The sequence below is a fragment of the Heptranchias perlo genome, unplaced genomic scaffold (assembly GCF_035084215.1).
Source record: "Heptranchias perlo isolate sHepPer1 unplaced genomic scaffold, sHepPer1.hap1 HAP1_SCAFFOLD_73, whole genome shotgun sequence".
NCBI classification, from domain to species: Eukaryota; Metazoa; Chordata; class Chondrichthyes; order Hexanchiformes; family Hexanchidae; genus Heptranchias; species Heptranchias perlo.
Window position 1 is genome coordinate 423,568 of NW_027139761.1, and position 17,824 is coordinate 441,391.

The window sequence follows — 17,824 nt, forward strand, 5'->3', positions numbered from 1 at the left end:
AGCATATTCGGCCCTTCGAGCCTGCTCTGCCATTCAATATGACCATGGCTGATCCTCTATCTCAATACCATATTCCCGCTCTCTCCACATACCCCTTGATGCCTTCAGTGTCTTGAAATCGATCTCTCTCATTCTTCAATATATTCAGTGATTTGGCCTCCACAGCCTTCTGTGGTAGAGAATTCCACAGGTTCACCACAGTCTGAGTGAAGAAATTTCTCCTCATCTCAGTCCTAAATGTCCTACCCCATACCTGTGACCCCTTGTTCTGGACCCCTCGGTCAGCGGAAAAATCCTCCCAGTATCCAATCTGTCTAGTCCTGTCAGAATTTTTTTGTTTCAATGAGATCAGCTCTCATTCTTCTAAATTCGAGTGAATACAGGCCGAGTCAACCCAATCTCTCCTCTTCAGGGTCAGGCCCTGAGGGCGGAGTCAGATACAGGGGCGGGTTCACTTTCTGGGGGAAGAGTCAGATTATCGGGTCGGGGTGGGTGTCTGGCTCTGAGGCAGGATTCAAGCTCTGGGGAAGAGTCAGGCTCTGGGGGAGGAGTCAGTCTCTGGAGGCGGAATCAGGCTCTGGGGGAACAGTCAGACTCGGGGGAGGGGACCGACTCTGAGGGAGGAGTAAGGCTCTGAGGAGGAGTTAGACTCTGAGGGAGGAGGAAGGCTCTGGGGAGGAGTTAGACTCTGATGGAGGAGTAAGGCTCTGAGGGAGGACTCAGACGCTGTGGAGGTGTCCGGCTCTTAGGGCGGAGTCAGTCATTGAGGTTGGAGTCAGTCATTGGGGGAGGAGTCAGTCATTGGGGGAGGAGTCAGGCTCTGGGACAGTGGTCAGACTCGGTGTCCGGTCAGACTCTGGGGGAGGTGACAGATTCTGGGGCAAGGTTCAGACTCTGGGGGAGGAGTCCGACTCTGGAGGTAGGGTCAGACACTGGGGGAAGGGTCAGACTCTGGGGCAGAGGTCAAAGGCTGGGGGAGGGGATCCGACACTGAGTGCCGTGTCAGATTCTGAGGGCGGAGGCAGACTCGAAGGGAAGAGTTAAATTCTGAGGGACGGGTCAGGCTCTGGAGGTGGAGTCATATTCTTGCCTATCAGAATAACTCATGAAGGTTCTTTTCAGAATGGTGCGATCAATGTTGATGATGGCCAGGTGCTAGACTCCATTGACTTGTGTGTGCTAACACTTCATGCAGATGTGGGGGTGTAGCTCAGCGGTAGAGCATTTGACTGCAGATCAAGAGGTCTTTGGTTCAAATCCAAGCGCCCCCTCTATCTTTTAATTGTTCCCTGTCGGAAGTCATGCAGTCAGTCTGTTCCTGCAGCTGCAGGATTGTTATTGACATTGAGTCCACAGTCGGCCATTTTGCCCACTTGTTCGATGCCAGCGTCCATTCTCCACACAGGCCCGCTTCCTCCCTCGTTCATCGAACCCTTCCATTCCCGTCCCCTCTCCACTTTGAGGGAGTGCCAGAGAGAGATTAATCACCTTCTTCAATATTTCCCACTCCTGTTCTATCTCTTTGTCAATTTTTTTCAACTTCCCCAGTTCTATTCCAATCCGTTCAAAATTAGTTTGTTTCAAATCAATTACTTTGTTATTTGTCTTACTTAAGTATTTCTAAATATTTTACTGAGGAGGGATTGAGGGAGGGAGTGAGTGTGTGAGTGAGTCAGGGAGGGAGGAAGTGAGCGAGGGAGGGAGGGAGGGAGTGAGTTCGTGAGCGTTTGAGTGAATGAATGAGTGACAGCGAGAGGGTGACGGATAGAGCAGGCAGGAACGATGTAATGATAAAAGGGAGACAGGTGGGCAAGAGAGGAATCACTGCTTGATCCAATAATGGCAAATGAAACGGTGCAGGTAAGAGAAGTAAGTGTAGGAGAATAGCCAGGCACTAGCGGCAAGATTTAAAATTATGATTGAGAAACACAGCCACAAGCCTGTGGCCAGCAATTTCTATTCGAATCCGGAGGGTCAAACAGAGGCTTTTGAGCATTGTCCACTTTGGACATTCACGGTCTCTTATTTCATGGTTAGGATGTGAATTCTGCAATTTAGACACTTTTCCATTTGATGAACCAACTTCTCTTCCGCAACCTGTAACTGAATATTTTGACTTAACACATGTTACAGTCGCTTCACACACTATCTCCTCCTGTCCACACTTGCCTAATACCTGCTGGAAGCTTATTTATGACACTGATGCGATATTCTGTACACTTACATATATGGCACTGAGAGCATGATCTTGTGAAACTGCACATTGAACCTGTTGTTTCTTGTGTTGACTGTAACGATCGACAGAGCTAGGGGCAGAGCACAGTGAGAGAGCACTTGACAGCTGCTGGAGAAAAATCTGGTTGAAATTCAGGTGTCCTTTGTCAGGTGCTTCCAGACAAACGTTCTGTGGTAAGGATGTGTTCACTGAAGTCTGGGGTAGAGAGTGAGTGTGTGAGTGAGTGAGTGAGGGAGGGAGTGAGGGAAGGAGGGAATGAGGGATGGATAGAGTGAGTGAATTAGCGTGTTCGTGAGTGTGCGAGTGACTGAATGAGTGAGAGCGAGAGGGAGGCAGGGAGAGCAGGCAGGAGTGATAAAACTACAAAAGAGAGACAGGCAGACAAGAGAGGAATCACTGCTGGATCTAGTAATGGGGAATGAAACGGAGGAGATAGAAGAAGTAAGTGTCGGCGAATATCGAGGCACTAGTGATAAGGTTTAAAATAATAATTGAGAAAGACGGCCACACGCCTATTGCCAGCACTCTCTGCGAGCATCCGCGGGTAAAATAGAGGCTTTCAGCATTTTCCACATTTATTTCCTGGCGACGTCACACTTTCGACACTCACAGCTTCTTATTTCATGGCCAGGATGCAATTTACACACTTTCCCTTTCGTTAAGTCCCACTTCTGTTCCGTAACCTGTAAATGAATCTATTGACTTAACAAATATTACAGTCACTTCACACACCATCTCCTCCTGTCCGGTCTTGCCAAATGCCTGCTGGATGTTTATTTATTACATTGATTCGATATTCTGTACACTTACATTTATGGCACTGAGAGCATGATCTTGTGAAACTGCACATTGAACCTGTTGTTTCTTGTGTTGACTGTAACGATCTGCAGAGCTAGGGGCAGAGCACAGTGAGAGAGCACTTGACAGCTGCTGGAGAAATATCTGGTTGAAATTCAGGTGTCGTTTGTCTGGTGCTTCCAGTTCCGCCTTCTGTGGTAAGGATGTGTTCACTGAAGTTTAGTAACAAGGCCTTCCATGTTGGGTTGTGCATCGCATCTGTGCACAATATTGTGACTCACTCCGATCATGAATCATTTTTGATTGCTGTAATTATTTGTGTCCCAGAATAACTGATGAAGCTTCTTTTCAGATTGGTTCTCACTTCAGTGATGACTGCCAGGTACTGAACTCCGTTGCATTACTTCATCCGTGGACGATATCAGTGGGTGCATTGCTTAATTGCAGTGTTTCATTGTAAATCAAGCGATCGCTGGTTTAAATCCCGATACTCCCTCTTCTTTCTAAATGATTTTGTGATTCATACAGTAAGTCTGAATTCCCAGTAGCAGCAGGATTGTTGTTTACATTGAAGCTTCCGCAGAGAAACAGGTTTGCTATCTCGATTGGTCAATTCCGGTATTTGTGCACCACATGAGTCACCTCCTGCCCGATTCCATCTCGTTCGATCAGCCACACATTCCTTTCTCTTTCATCTCTTCATCTAGCTTCCCTTTTAAAGCATCTATGCCATTTGCCTCAATTATTCCTTTTGGTGGCGAGTTCCACATTCTTACCGCCCTTTGGGTAAAGAAGATTCTCCTGAATTCCCTCACAAATGGAAACGTTTTTTCTGCGTCTACCCTATCGAACCCTTTCATAATCTTAAAGACCTCTATCAGGTCACCCCCCAGTCTTCCCTTTTCCAGAGAAAAGAGCTCCAACCTGTTTAGTCCTCCTGAGAATTATATGCTCCGAGTTCTATTATCATCCTTGTGAATCTTTGTTTCAGCTTTGCCAATTCCTCTTCATTCTTCTTAAAATCTGGAGACCAGAATTGTTCACGTTACTCCAAGTGTGGTTTCCTTTTTCACTTCACCTCTGAACTTTCCATTCTCAGCCTGGTTCTCACTTGTATTATCAACCTGACATCTGCCATACGGCCTCTTCCTCTGCTTCATTTTATTCTCTATCTCCTTCGTCATCCAGAGAGCTCTGGCTTTAGTTGCCCTACCTTTTCCTCTTGTGGGAATGTACACAGACTGTACCCGAACAATCTCCTCTTCAAAAGCCGCTCTTTGCTCGATTACAGTTTTGATTCCATTTTACCAGGGCCGGATCAGTTCTCAATCCTCTGTAATTGACCCTCTTCCAATTAAGTATTTTTACTCTAGATTAATCTTTCTCCTTTTCCATTGTTATTCTAATCCTTATGATACTCTGTTCGCTTTTCCGTAAATGCTCCCCCAAGGACACTTGCTCCACATTAACTATCTCAATCCCTGGAACCAGGTCCAGCATTGCCTCCTAACTAATAGGTTACAGTTGCTTCACACACTAGCTCCTCCTGCCACACTTGCCAAATGCCTGCTGGATGCATCTTTATTATATTCTGTACACTTACATATATGACACTGATAGCATGAACTTGGAAAACCACGCATTGAACCTGGCACTGCATTTGTTGACTGCAAGTATCTAAAGAGCTGGGGGCAGAGCACAGTGACAGAGGATTTAAAGCAGCTGAAGACCTCTGCTTGAAATTCTGATGTTGTTTGGCTGGTGCTTCGAGTTCCGCGTTCTGTGGTGAGGATGAATTCAATGAAGCCGAGAGACAAGGCGTTCCAATTTGGGTTGTGCATCGCATCTGTACACAATAGTGTGACTCACTCCGTTCATGATTCATTTCTGATTGCTGTATTTATTTGTCTCCCAGAATAACTGATGAAGCTTCTTTTCATGTTGGTAATATCAACATTGGTGACTGCCAGCTACTGAGCTCCATTACATTGTGCGTGCAAGAATGGTCAACAGATGTGGGGGTGTAGCTCAGTGGTAGAGCATTTGACTGCAGATCACGAGATCTCTGGTTCGAATCCTGGCGCCCCCTTGCACATTCTAAGTGCTTCTTTTGGGGACTCAGAAAATCTGTCATCTGTCGCTGTCGTTGTTTGTATTGAGTTTGCCGCACAGATCCAGGCCTTTTGACCCAACGGGTCTGTGCCAGCCTTTATGCTTCACACAAGACACCTCCCTCCCTACTTCATTTGCCCCCATCCGCACACTCTTCCATTCCTTTCGCCCCCGTGTGTTTATCTAGTTTACCATTTCATGTATCGATGTTATTTGCCTCAACTACTCCTTAAGGTAGCGAATTCCACATTCTTGCAACTCTTTGTTAAAGAAGTTTCCCATGAATTCTCTATTGGATTTATCAGTGACTATCTTTTATTGATAACCGATAGTTTTAGAGTCCCCTACGAGTGGAAACATTTTCTCTCCGTCGACCAAATCAAACCCTTTCATTATACAAAGACCTCCATCATGTAAGCCATCAGCCTGTTAAATCTATCCTGACAGGTATTATCTTTCAGTTCTGGCATCATCATTATTTTCACCTTCGCCAATTCCTCGATATCCTTTTGATAATAGGGAGACCAGAAGTGTTCACAGTGCTCCAAGTGTGGTTTAACCAAGGATCTCGGACTACAGGCACACAAATCACTAAAAGTGGTGACGACATTAAAAAAAACAAGCCAAGCACTGGGGTTCATTTCCAGGGGGATAGAATTGAAAAGCGGAGAAGTTATGTTAAGCATGTATAATCTCCCTGATAAATCCTGAGGCAAAGTAACTATTCAATATTCCAGCCATTTCACTGTTATTACCTCTGAGTATATCTTGTGTGTCCCTTGTTGGCCCTATCCCTATCCTGATGTTACTGACGTTTCAGTGGAATAATTGACTATTTCTTGATAATTTAATTTTGTGTTTCCTTTCTGCTTTCCTGATTGCTTGTTGACATCCTTCCTAACGTCTTCATTTTCCCCTTTATCATCCTTTCCTTTATTGTCCATGTAGTTAGAATATGCATTTGTTCAATTTCAATTGTACCCTTATCTCTTTATTCATCCACAATGTTTCATTATTGTCTATTTGTTGTTGTTTTTTTGGAGGAATGTATTTCTCTTGAACTCTATTGATCACCGTTTCAAATATTTCCCAAAACCTGTTCTATATCTTTGTCAAGATTTTTTCCAAGTTCACCTTCCCAGGTTCCAATCTCACCCCCTCAAAAATAGTTTTTTTCCAATCTATTAATTTGGTCTTTGTCTTACTGATGTCCCTCTCAATCTTTACGGTGGAGGGATTGAGGTCGGCAGTGATGTGAGAGTGAGTGAGGGAGGGAGTGAGGGAAGGAGGGAATGAGGGATGGATAGAGTGAGTGAATTAGCGTGTTCGTGAGTGTGCGAGTGACTGAATGAGTGAGAGCGAGAGGGAGGCAGGGAGAGCAGGCAGGAGTGATAAAATTACAAATGAGAGACAGGCAGACAAGAGAGGAATCACTGCTGGATCTAGTAATGGGGAATGAAACGGAGGAGATAGGAAAAGTAAGTGTAGGCGAATATCGAGGCACTAGTGACAAGGTTTAAAATAATAATTGAGAAAGACGGCCACACGCCTATTGCCAGCACTCTCTGCGAGCATCTGCGGGTCAAATAGAGGCTTTCAGCATTTTCCACTTTTATTTCCCGGCGACGTCACAATTTCGACACTCACAGCTTCTTATTTCATGGCCGGGATGCAATTTACACACTTTCCCTTTCGTTAAGTCCCACTTCTGTTCCGTAACCTGTAAATGAATCTATTGACTTAACAAATATTAAAGTCACTTCACACACTATCTCCTCCTGTCCGCTCTTGCCAAATGCCTGCTGGATGTTTATTTATTACATTGATTCGATATTCTGTACACTTACATATATGGCACTGAGAGCATGATCTTGTGAAACTGCACATTGAACCTGTTGTTTCTTGTGTTGACTGTAACGATCTACAGAACTAGGGGCAGAGCACAGTGAGAGAGCACTTGACAGCTGCTGGAGAAACATCTGGTTGAAATTCAGGTGTCGTTTGTCTGGTGCTTCCAGTTCCGCGTTCTGTGGTGAGGATGTGTTCACTGAAGTTTAGTGACAAGGCTTTCCATGTTGGGTTGTGCATCGCATCTGTACACAATTGTGTGACTCACTCCGTTCATGATTCATTTCTGATTGCTGTATTTACCTGTCTCCCAGAATAACTGATGAAGCTTATTTTCATGTTGGTCATATCAACATGGTGACTGCCAGCTACTGAGATCCATTACATTGTGCGTGCAAGAACGTTCAACAGATGTGGGGGTGTAGCTCACTGGTAGAGCATTTGACTGCAGATCAAGAGGTCTCTGGTTCGAATCCAAGCGCCCCCTTGCACATTCCCAGTGCTTCTTTTGGGGAGTCAGAAAATCAGTAATCTGTCGTTGTTAAAATTGAGTTTGCCGCACAGATCCAGGCCATTTGACCCAACGGGTCTGTGCCAGCCTTTCGACTTGACACAAGACTCCTCCCTCACGACTTCACTTGCCCACATCCGCACACTCTTCCATTCCTTTCGCCCCCGTGTGTTAATCTCGTTTGCCATTTCATGTATCGATGTTATTTGCCTCAACTACTCCTTGAGGGAGCGAATTCCACATTCTTGCAACTCTTTGGGAAAGAAGTTTCCCATGAATTCTCTATTGGATTTATTGGTGACGATCTTATATTGATAACCGATAGTTTTAGAGTCCCTTTCGAGTGGAAACATTTTCTCTACGTCGACCCAATCAAACCCTTTCATTATCCAAAGACCTCCATCATGTCAGCCATCAGCCTGTTAAATCTATCCTGAAAGGTATTATCTTTCATTTCTGGCATCATCATTATTTTCACCTTCGCCAATTCCTCAATATCCTTTTTATAATAGGGAGACCAGAAGTGTTCACAGTGCTCCAAGTGTGGTTTAACCAAGGATCTCGGACAACAGGTACACAAACCACTAAAAGTGGCGACGACATAAATAAAAACAAGCCAAGCACTGGGGTTCATTTCCAGGGGGATAGAATTGAAAAGCGGAGAAGTTATGTTAAGCATCTATAGTCTCCCTGATAAATACAGAGGCAAAGTAACTATTCAATATTCCAGCCATTTCAATGTCATTACCTGTGAGTATATCTTGTGTATCGCTTGTTGGCCCTTTCCCTATCCTGATGTTATTGACGTTTCAGTGGAATAATTGACTATTTCTTGATAATTTAATCTTGTATTTCCTTTCTGCTTTCCTGATTGCTTTTTGACATCCTTCTTAACATCTTCATTTCCCCTTCATCATCCTTTCCTTTATTGTCCATGTGATTCGAAGATGCCTTTGTTTAATTTCAATTTTACCCTTATCTCTTTATTCATCCACAATGTTTCATCATTGACTATTTGTTGTTTTCTTTAGAGGAATATAGTTCTCTTGAACTCTATTGATCACCGTTTCAAATATTTCCCAAAACCTTTTCTCCATCTGTGTCAAGATTTTTTCCAAGTTCACCTTCCGAGGTTCCAATCTCACCCCATCAAAAATAATTTGTTTCCAATCTATTAATTTGGTCTTTGTCTTACTTATGTCTCTCTCAATCTTTTACGGTGGAGGGTTTGAGGTAGGGTGTTAGTTTGCGAGTGAGTGAGGGAGGGATGGAGGGAGTGAGGGAAGGTTGGAATGAGGGATGGATAGAGTGAGTGAATTAGCGTGTTCGTGAGTGTGCGAGTGACTGAATGAGTGAGAGCGAGAGGGAGGTATGGAGAGCAGGCAGGAGTGATAAAATTACAAAAGAGAGACAGGCAGACAAGAGTGGAATCACTGCTGGATCTAGTAATGGGAAATGAAACGGAGGAGATAGAAGTAAGTGTAGACGAATATCGAGGCACAAGTGATAAGGTTTAAAATAATAATTGAGAAAGACGGCCACAAGCCTATTGACAGCACTCTGCGAGCATCCGCGGGCCAAATAGAAGCTTTCAACATTTTCCACTTTTATTTCCTGGCGACGTCACTCTTTCGACACTCACAGCTTCTTATTTCATGGCCAGGATGCAATTTACACACTTTCCCTTGCGTTAAGTCCCACTTCTGTTCCGTAACCTGTAAATGAATCTATTGACTTAACAAATATTACAGTCACTTCACACACTATCTCCTCCTGTCCGCTCTTGCCAAATGCCTGAAGGATGTTTATTTATTACATTGATTCGATATTCTGTACACTTACATATATGGCACTGAGAGCATGATCTTGTGAAACTGCACATTGAACCTGTTGTTTCTTGTGTTGACTGTAACGATCCACAGAACGAGGGGCAGAGCACAGTGAGAGAGCACTTGACAGCTGCTGGAGAAACATCTAATTGATATTCAGGTGTCGTTTGTCTGGTGCTTCCAGTTCCGCGTTCTATGGTGAGGATGTGTTCACTGAAGTTTAGTGACAAGGCTTTCCATGTTGGGTTGTGCATCGCATCTGCACACAATATTGTGACTCACTCCGTTCATGATTCATTTCTGATTGCTGTATTTATTTGTCTCCCAGAAAAAATGATGAAGATTCTTTTCATGTTGATCAGATCAACATTGGTGACTGCCAGCTACTGAGCTCCATTCCATTGTGCGTGCAAGAATGATCAACAAATGTGGGGGTGCAGCTCAGTGGTAGAGCATTTGACTGCAGATCAAGAGGTCTTTGGTTCGAATCCAGGCGCCTCTTTGCACATTCTAAGTGCTTCTTTTGGGGACTCAGAAAATCAGTCATCTGTCGCTGTCATTGTTTCGATTGAGTTTGCCGCACAGATCTGGGCCTTTTGACCCAACGGGTCTGTGCCAGCCTTTCTGCTTCACACAAGACACCTCCCTCCCGACTTCATTTGCCCCCATCCGCACACTCTTCCATTCCATTCGCCCTCGTGTGTTTATCTAGTTTGCCATTTCATGTATCGATGTTATTTGCCTCAACTGCTCCTTAAGGTAGCGAATTCCACATTCTTGCAACTCTTTGGTAAAGAAGTTTCCCATGAATTCTCTATTGGATATATTAGTGACTATCTTATATTGATAACCGATAGTTTTAGAGTCCCCTCCGAGTGGAAACATTTTCTCTACGTCTACCCAATCAAACCCTTTCATTATCCAAAGACCTCTATCATGTCAGCCATCACCTGTTAAATCTATCCTGAAAGGTATTATCTTTCAATTCTGGCATCATCATTATTTTCACCTTCGCCAATTCCTCGATATCCTTTTGATAATAGGAAGACCAGAAGTCTTCACAGTGCTCCAAGTGTGGTTTAACCAAGGATCTCGGACTACAGGTACACAAATCAATAAAAGTGGCGACGACATAAATAAAAACAAGCCAAACACTGGGGTTCATTTCCAGGGGGATAGAATTGAAAAGCGGAGAAGTTATGTTAAGCATGTATAGTCTCCCTGATAAATACTGAGACAACGTAACTATTCAATATTCCAGCCATTTCACTGTTATTACCTCTGAGTTTTTTTGTTTATCCCTTGTTGGCCCTTTCCCTATCCTGATGTTATTGACGTTTCAGTGGAATAATTGACTATTTCTTGATAATTTAATTTTGTATTTCCTTTCTGCTTTCCTGATTGCTTGTTGACATCCTTCCTAACGTCTTCATTTTCCTCTTTATCATCCTTTCCTTTATTGTCCATGCAGTTAGAATATGCATTTGTTCAATTTCTATTTTACCTTATCTCTATCTCTTTATTCATCCACAATGTTTCATTATTGAATATTTGTTGCTTTTTTTTTTAGAGGAATGAATTTCTCTTGAAATCTATTGATCACCGTTTCAAATATTTCCCAAAACCTGTTCTATATCTTTGTCAAGATTTTTACGAGTTCACCTTCCCAGGTTCCAATCTCACAACCTCAAAAATTGTTTTTTCCAATCTATTAATTTGGTCTTTGTCTTACTGATGTCCCTCTCAATCTTTACGGTGGAGGGATTGAGGTCGGCAGTGATGTGAGAGTGAGTGAGGGAGGGAGTGAGGGAAGGAGGGAATGAGGGATGGATAGAGTGAGTGAATTAGCGTGTTCGTGAGTGTGCGAGTGACTGAATGAGTGAGAGCGAGAGGGAGGCAGGGAGAGCAGGCAGGAGTGATAAAATTACAAATGAGAGACAGGCAGACAAGAGAGGAATCACTGCTGGATCTCGTAATGGGGAATGAAACGGAGGAGATCGGAGAAGTAAGTGTCGGCGAATATCAAGGCACTAGTGATAAGGTTTAAAATAATAATTGAGAAAGACGGCCACACGCCTATTGCCAGCACTCTCTGCGAGCATCCGCGGGTCAAATAGAGGCTTTCAGCATTTTCCACTTTTATTTCCTGGCGACGTCACAATTTCGACACTCACAGCTTCTTATTTCATGGCCAGGATGCAATTGACACACTTTCCCTTTCGTTAAGTCCCACTTCTGTTCCGTAACCTGTAAATGAATCTGTTGACTTAACAAATATTAGTCACTTCACACACTATCTCCTCCTGTCCGCTCTTGCCAAATGCCTGCTGGATGTTTATTTATTACATTGATTCGATATTCTGTACACTTACATATATGGCACTGAGAGCATGATCTTGTGAAACTGCACATTGAACCTGTTGTTTCTTCTGTTGACTGTAACGATCTGCAGAACTAGGGGCAGAGCACAGTGAGAGAGCACTTGACAGCTGCTGGAGAAACATCTGGTTGAAATTCAGGTGTCGTTTGTCTGGTGCTTCCAGTTCCGCGTTCTGTGGTGAGGATGTGTTCACTGAAGTTTAGTGACAAGGCTTTCCATGTTGGGTTGTGCATCGCATCTGTACACAATAGTGTGACTCACTCCGTTCATGATTCATTTCTGATTGCTGTATTTACCTGTCTCCCAGAATAACTGATGAAGCTTATTTTCATGTTGGTCAGATCAACATGGTGACTGCCAGCTACTGAGATCCATTACATTGTGCGTGCAAGAACGTTCAACAAATGTGGGGGTGTAGCTCAGTGGTAGAGCATTTGACTGCAGATCATAGAGGTCTCTGGTTCAAATCCCGACGCCTCCTTGCACATTCCCAGTGATTCCTTTGGGGAGTCAGAAAATCAGTAATCAGTCGCTGTCGTTGTCGTTGTTAAAATTGCGTTTGCCGCACAGATCCAGGCCATTTGACCCAACGGGTCTGTGCCAGCCTTTCGGCTTCACACAAGACTCTTCCCTCACTGCTTCACTTGCCCACATCCGCAAACTCTTCCATTCCTTTCGCCCCCGTGTGTTTATCTCGTTTGCCATTGCATGGATCGATGTTATTTGCCTCAACTGCTCCTTCCGGTAGCGAATTCCACATTCTTGCAACTCTTTGGTAAAGACGTTTCCCATGAATTCTCTATTGGATTTATCAGTGACTATCTTATATTGATAACCGATAGTTTTAGAGTCCCCTACGAGTGGAAACATTTTCTCTACGTCGACCCAATCAAACACTTTCATTATCCAAAGACCTCCATCATGTCAGCCATCAGCCTGTTAAATCTATCATGAAAGGTATTATCTTTCAGTTCTGGCATCATCATCATTTTCACCTTCGCCAATTCCTCGATATCCTTTTTATAATAGGGAGACCAGAAGTGTTCACAGTGCTCCAAGTGTGGTTTAACCAAGGATCTCGGACTACAGGTACACAAACCACTAAAAGTGGCGACGACATAAATAAAAACAAGCCAAGCACTGGGGTTCATTTCCAGGGGGATAGAATTGAAAAGCGGAGAAGTTATGTTAAGCATGTATAGTCTCTCTGATAAATAATGAGGCAAAGTAACTATTCAATATTCCAGCCATTTCACTGTTATTACCTGTGAGGATATCTTGAGTATCCCTTGTTGGCCCTATCCCTATCCTGATGTTATTGACGTTTCAGTGGAATAATTGACTATTTCTTGATAATTTAATTTTGTATTTCCTTTCTGCTTTCCTGATTGCTTGTTGACATCCTTCCTAACGTCTTCATTTTCCCCTTTATCATCCTTTCCTTTATTGTCCATGTGGTTAGAATATGCATTTCTTGAATTTCTATATTACCCTTATCTCTTTATTCATCCACAATGTTTCATTATTGACTATTTGTTGTTTTCTTTCGAGGAATATAGGTCTCTTGAACTCTATTGATCACCGTTTCGAATATTTCCCAAAACCTGTTCTCCATCTTTGTCAAGATTTGTTCCAAGTTCACCTTCCCAGGTTCCAATCTCACCCCCTCAAAAATAGTTTGTTTCCAATCTATTAATTTGGCCTTTGTCTTACTTATGTCTCTCTCAATCTTTTACGGTGGAGGGATTGAGGTAGGGAGTTTGTGTGTGAGTGAGTGAGGGAGTGATGGAGGGAGTGAGGGAAGGAGGGAATGAGGGATGGATAGAGTGAGTGAATTAGCGTGTTCGTGAGTGTGCGAGTGACTGAATGAGTGAGAGCGAGAGGGAGGTATGGAGAGCAGGCAGGAGTGATAAAATTACAAAAGAGAGACAGGCAGACAAGAGACGAATCACTGCTGGATCTCGTAATGGGGAATGAAACGGAGGAGATAGGAGAAGTAAGTGTAGGCGAATATCGAGGCACTAGTGATAAGGTTTAAAATAATAATTGAGAAAGACGGCCATACGCCTATTGCCAGCACTCTCTGCGAGCATCCGAGGGCCAAATAGAGGCTTTCAGCATTTTCCACTTTTATTTCCCGGCGACGTCACACTTTCGACACTCACAGCTTCTTATTTCATGGCCAGGATGCAATTTACACACTTTCCCTTTCGTTAAGTCCCACTTCTGTTCCGTAACCTGTAAATGAATCTGTTGACTTAACAAATATAACAGTCACTTCACACACTATCTCCTGCTGTCCGCTCGTGCCAAATGCCTGCTGGATGTTTATTTATTACATTGATTCGATATTCTGTACACTTACATATATGGCACTGAGAGCATGATCTTGTGAAACTGCACATTGAACCTGTTGTTTCTTATGTTAACTGTAACGATCTACAGACCTAGGGGCAGAGCACAGTGAGAGAGCACTTGATAGCTGCTGGAGAAACATCTGGTTGAAATTCAGGTGTCGTTTGTCTGGTGCTTCCAGTTCCACGTTCTGTGGTAAGGATGTGTTCACTGAAGTTTAGTGACAAGGCTTTCCATGTTGGCTTGTGCAACGCATCTGTACACAATAGTGTGACTCAATCCGTTCATGAATCATTTCTGATTGCTGTAATTATTTGTCTCCCAGAATAACTGATGAAGCTTCTTTTCAGATTGGTTCTTTCAACAGTGATGACTGCCAGGTACTGAACTTTGTTGCATTCCCTTGTCTGTGGACGATGTCAGTGGGTGCATTGCTTAATTGCAGTGTTTAATTATAAATCAAGCGATCACTGGTTTAAATCCCGATACTCCCTCTTCTTTCTAAATGATTTTGTGATTCATACAGTAAGTCTGAATTCCCTGTAGCAGCAGGATTGTTGTTTACATTGAAGCTTCCGCAGAGAAACAGGTTAGCTATCTCGATTGGTCACTTCCGGTATTTATGCACCACATGAGTCTCCTCCTGCCCTATTTCATCTCGTTCTATCAGCCATATATTCCTTTCTCTTTCATCTCTTCATCGAACTTCCCCTTTAAAGCATCTATGCCATTTGCCTCAACGATTCCTTTTGGTGGCGAGTTCCACATTCTTACCGCCCTTTGGGTAAAGAAGATTCTCTTGAATTCCCTCACAAATGGAACCGTTTTTTTCTTGGCCACCCAATCGAATCCTTTCAAAATCTTAAAGACCTCTATCAGGTCACCCCTCAGTCTTCCCTTTTCTCGAAAAAAGAGCTTCAACCTGTTTAGTCCTCCTGAGAAGTATATGCTCCGAGTTCTATAATCATCCTTGTGAATCTTCTTTTCAGCTTTGCCAATTCCTCTTTATTCTTCTTATAATCTGTCGACCAGAATTGTTCAGGTTACTCCAAGTGTGGTTTCCTTTTTCACTTCACCTCTGAACTTTCCATTCTCAGCCTGGTTCTGACTTGTATTATCAACCTGACATCTGCCATACGTCCACTTCCTCTGCTTCATTTTATTCTCTATCTCCTACGTCATCCAGAGAGCTCTGGCTTTCGTTGCTTCTTGTGGGAATGTACACAGACTGTACCCGAAAAACCTCCTCTTCAAAAGCCGCCCATTGCTCGATTACAGTTTTGATTCCATTTTACCAGGGCCGGATCAGTTCTCAACCCTCTGTAATTGACCCTCTTCCAATTAAGTGTTTTTACTCCCGATTACTCCTTCTCCTTTTCCATTGCTATTCTAAACCTCATGATACTCTGTTCGCTATTCCCTAAATGCTCCCCCAAGAACACTTGCTCCACATTAACTATCTCATTCCCTAGAACCAGATCCATCATTGCCTCCTAACTACAGTTGCTTCACACACCAGCTCCTCCTGCCACACTTGCCACATGCCTGCTGGATGCATCTTTATTATATTCTGTGCACTTACATATATGGCACTGATAGCATGATCTTGGAAAACCACGCATTGAACCTGGCACTGCATTTGTTGGCTGCAAGTATCCAAAGCGATGGAGGCAGAGCACATTGACAGAGGATTTAAAGAAGCTGAAGACCTCTGCTTGAAATTCTGATGTTGTTTGGCTGGTGCTTCGAGTTCCGCGTTCTGTGGTGAGGATGTATTCACTGAAGCCGAGAGACAAGGCGTTCCAAGTTGGGTTGTGCATCGCATCTGTACACAATAATGTGACTCACTCCATTCATGAAACATTTCTGATTGCCGTAATTATTTGTCTCCCAGAATAACTCATGAAGCTTCTTTTCATGTTGGTAATATCAACATTGGTGACTGCCAGCTACTGAGATCCATTACATTGTGCGTGCAAGAATGGTCAACAGATGTGGGGGTGTAGCTCAGTAGTAGAGCATTTGACTGCAGATCAAGAGATCTCTGGTTCGAATCCAGGCGCCCCCTTGCACATTCTAAGTGCTTCTTTTGGGGACTCAGAAAATCAGCAATCTGTCGCTGTCGTTGTTTCGATTGAGTTTGCCGCACAGATCTGGGCCTTTTGACCCAACGGGTCTGTGCCAGCCTTCATGCTTCACACAACACACCTCCCTCCCGACTTCATTTGCCCCCATCCGCACACTCTTCCATTCCTTTCGCCCCGTGTGTTTATCTCGTTTGCCATTTCATGCATCGATGTTATTTGCCTCAAATGCTCCTTAAGGTAGCGAATTCCACATTCTTGCAACTCTTTGGTAAAGAAGTTTCCCATGAATTCTCTATTGGATTTATTAGTGACTATCTTATAACCGATAGTTTTAGAGTCCCCTACGAGTGGAAACATTTTCTCTACGTCTACCCAATCAAACACTTTCATTATCCAAAGACCTCTATCATGTCAGCCATCAGCCTGTTAAATCTATCCTGACAGGTATTATCTTTCAGTTCTGGCATCATCATTATTTTCACCTTCGCCAATTCCTCGACATCCTTTTTATAATAGGGAGACCAGAAATGTTCACAGTGCTCCAAGTGTGGTTTAATCAAGGATCTCGGACTACAGGTACACAAATCACTAAAAGTGGCGACGACATAAATAAAAACAAGCCAAGCACTGGGGTTCATTTCCAGGGGGATAGAATTGAAAAGCGGAGAAGTTATGTTAAGCATGTATTGTCTCCCTGATAAATACTGACACATATATTCAGAACCTCTCTGGCCACAGGGGATGTGCCAGAGGACTGGAGAACCGCTAATGTAATACCATTATTTAAGAAGGGGAGTAGGGAAAAACCGGGGAACTACAGGCCAGTGAGCCTAACATCAGTGGTAGTAAAATTATTGGAAAAAATTCTGAAGGACAAAATTAGTCTCCACTTGGAGAAGCAAGGATTAATCAGGGATAGTCAACATGGCTTTGTCAAGGGAAGATCATGTCTGACTAATTTGATTGAATTTTTTGAGGGGGTGACTAGGCGTGTGGATGAGGGTAACGCAGTGGATGTGGTATCCATGGATTGCAGTAAGGCCTTCGATAAAGTCCCCCACAGGAGACTGGTCAAGAAGGTACGAGCCCATGGAATCCAGGGTGCCTTGGCACTTTGGATACAAAACTGGCTTCGTGGCAGAAGGCAGAGGGTGATGGCCGAAGGTTGTTTTTGTGACTGGAAGCCTGTGGCCAGTGGGGTACCACAGGGATCGGTGCTGGGTCCCTTGCTGTTTGTGGTCTACATTAATGACTTGGATATGAATGTAAAAGGTATGATCAGTAAGTTCGCTGATGATACAAAGATTGGTAGGGTGGTAAATAGCGAGGAGGATAGCCTCAGTCTGCAGGACGATATAGATGGGTTGGTCAGATGGGCGGAACAGTGGCAAATGGAATTTAACCCGGAAAAGTGCGAGGTGATGCACTTTGGAGGGACTAACAAGGCAAGGGAATACACAATGAATGGGAGGACCCTAGGCAAGACAGAGGGTCAGAGGGATCTTGGTGTGCAAGTTCACAGATCCCTGAAGGCGGCGGAACAGGTAGATAAGGTGGTAAAGAAGGCATATGGGATACTTGCCTTTATTAGCCGAGGCATAGAATATAAGAGCAAGGAGGTTATGATGGAGCTGTATAAAACACTGGTTAGGCCACAGCTGGAGTACT

The 17,824-nt window shown here is 43.7% G+C and overlaps 6 non-coding genes across 6 annotated transcripts; all 6 read left to right on the top strand.

Annotated features, from left to right (window-relative positions):
- Nucleotides 1-1,199: 1,199 nt before the first annotated feature.
- On the top strand, nt 1,200-1,271 carry trnac-gca (transfer RNA cysteine (anticodon GCA)). The gene has a single exon. It is a non-coding gene; the product is annotated as a tRNA-Cys (tRNA).
- A 3,780-nt stretch (nt 1,272-5,051) lies between these two features.
- Nucleotides 5,052-5,123, top strand: trnac-gca (transfer RNA cysteine (anticodon GCA)). Its single transcript has one exon. It is a non-coding gene; the product is annotated as a tRNA-Cys (tRNA).
- Nucleotides 5,124-7,409: 2,286 nt separating this feature from the next.
- trnac-gca (transfer RNA cysteine (anticodon GCA)) lies at nt 7,410-7,481 on the top strand. The gene has a single exon. It is a non-coding gene; the product is annotated as a tRNA-Cys (tRNA).
- A 2,283-nt stretch (nt 7,482-9,764) lies between these two features.
- On the top strand, nt 9,765-9,836 carry trnac-gca (transfer RNA cysteine (anticodon GCA)). Its single transcript has one exon. It is a non-coding gene; the product is annotated as a tRNA-Cys (tRNA).
- Nucleotides 9,837-12,122: 2,286 nt separating this feature from the next.
- Nucleotides 12,123-12,195, top strand: trnac-gca (transfer RNA cysteine (anticodon GCA)). Its single transcript has one exon. It is a non-coding gene; the product is annotated as a tRNA-Cys (tRNA).
- Nucleotides 12,196-16,065: 3,870 nt separating this feature from the next.
- Nucleotides 16,066-16,137, top strand: trnac-gca (transfer RNA cysteine (anticodon GCA)). Its single transcript has one exon. It is a non-coding gene; the product is annotated as a tRNA-Cys (tRNA).
- Nucleotides 16,138-17,824: the final 1,687 nt, after the last annotated feature.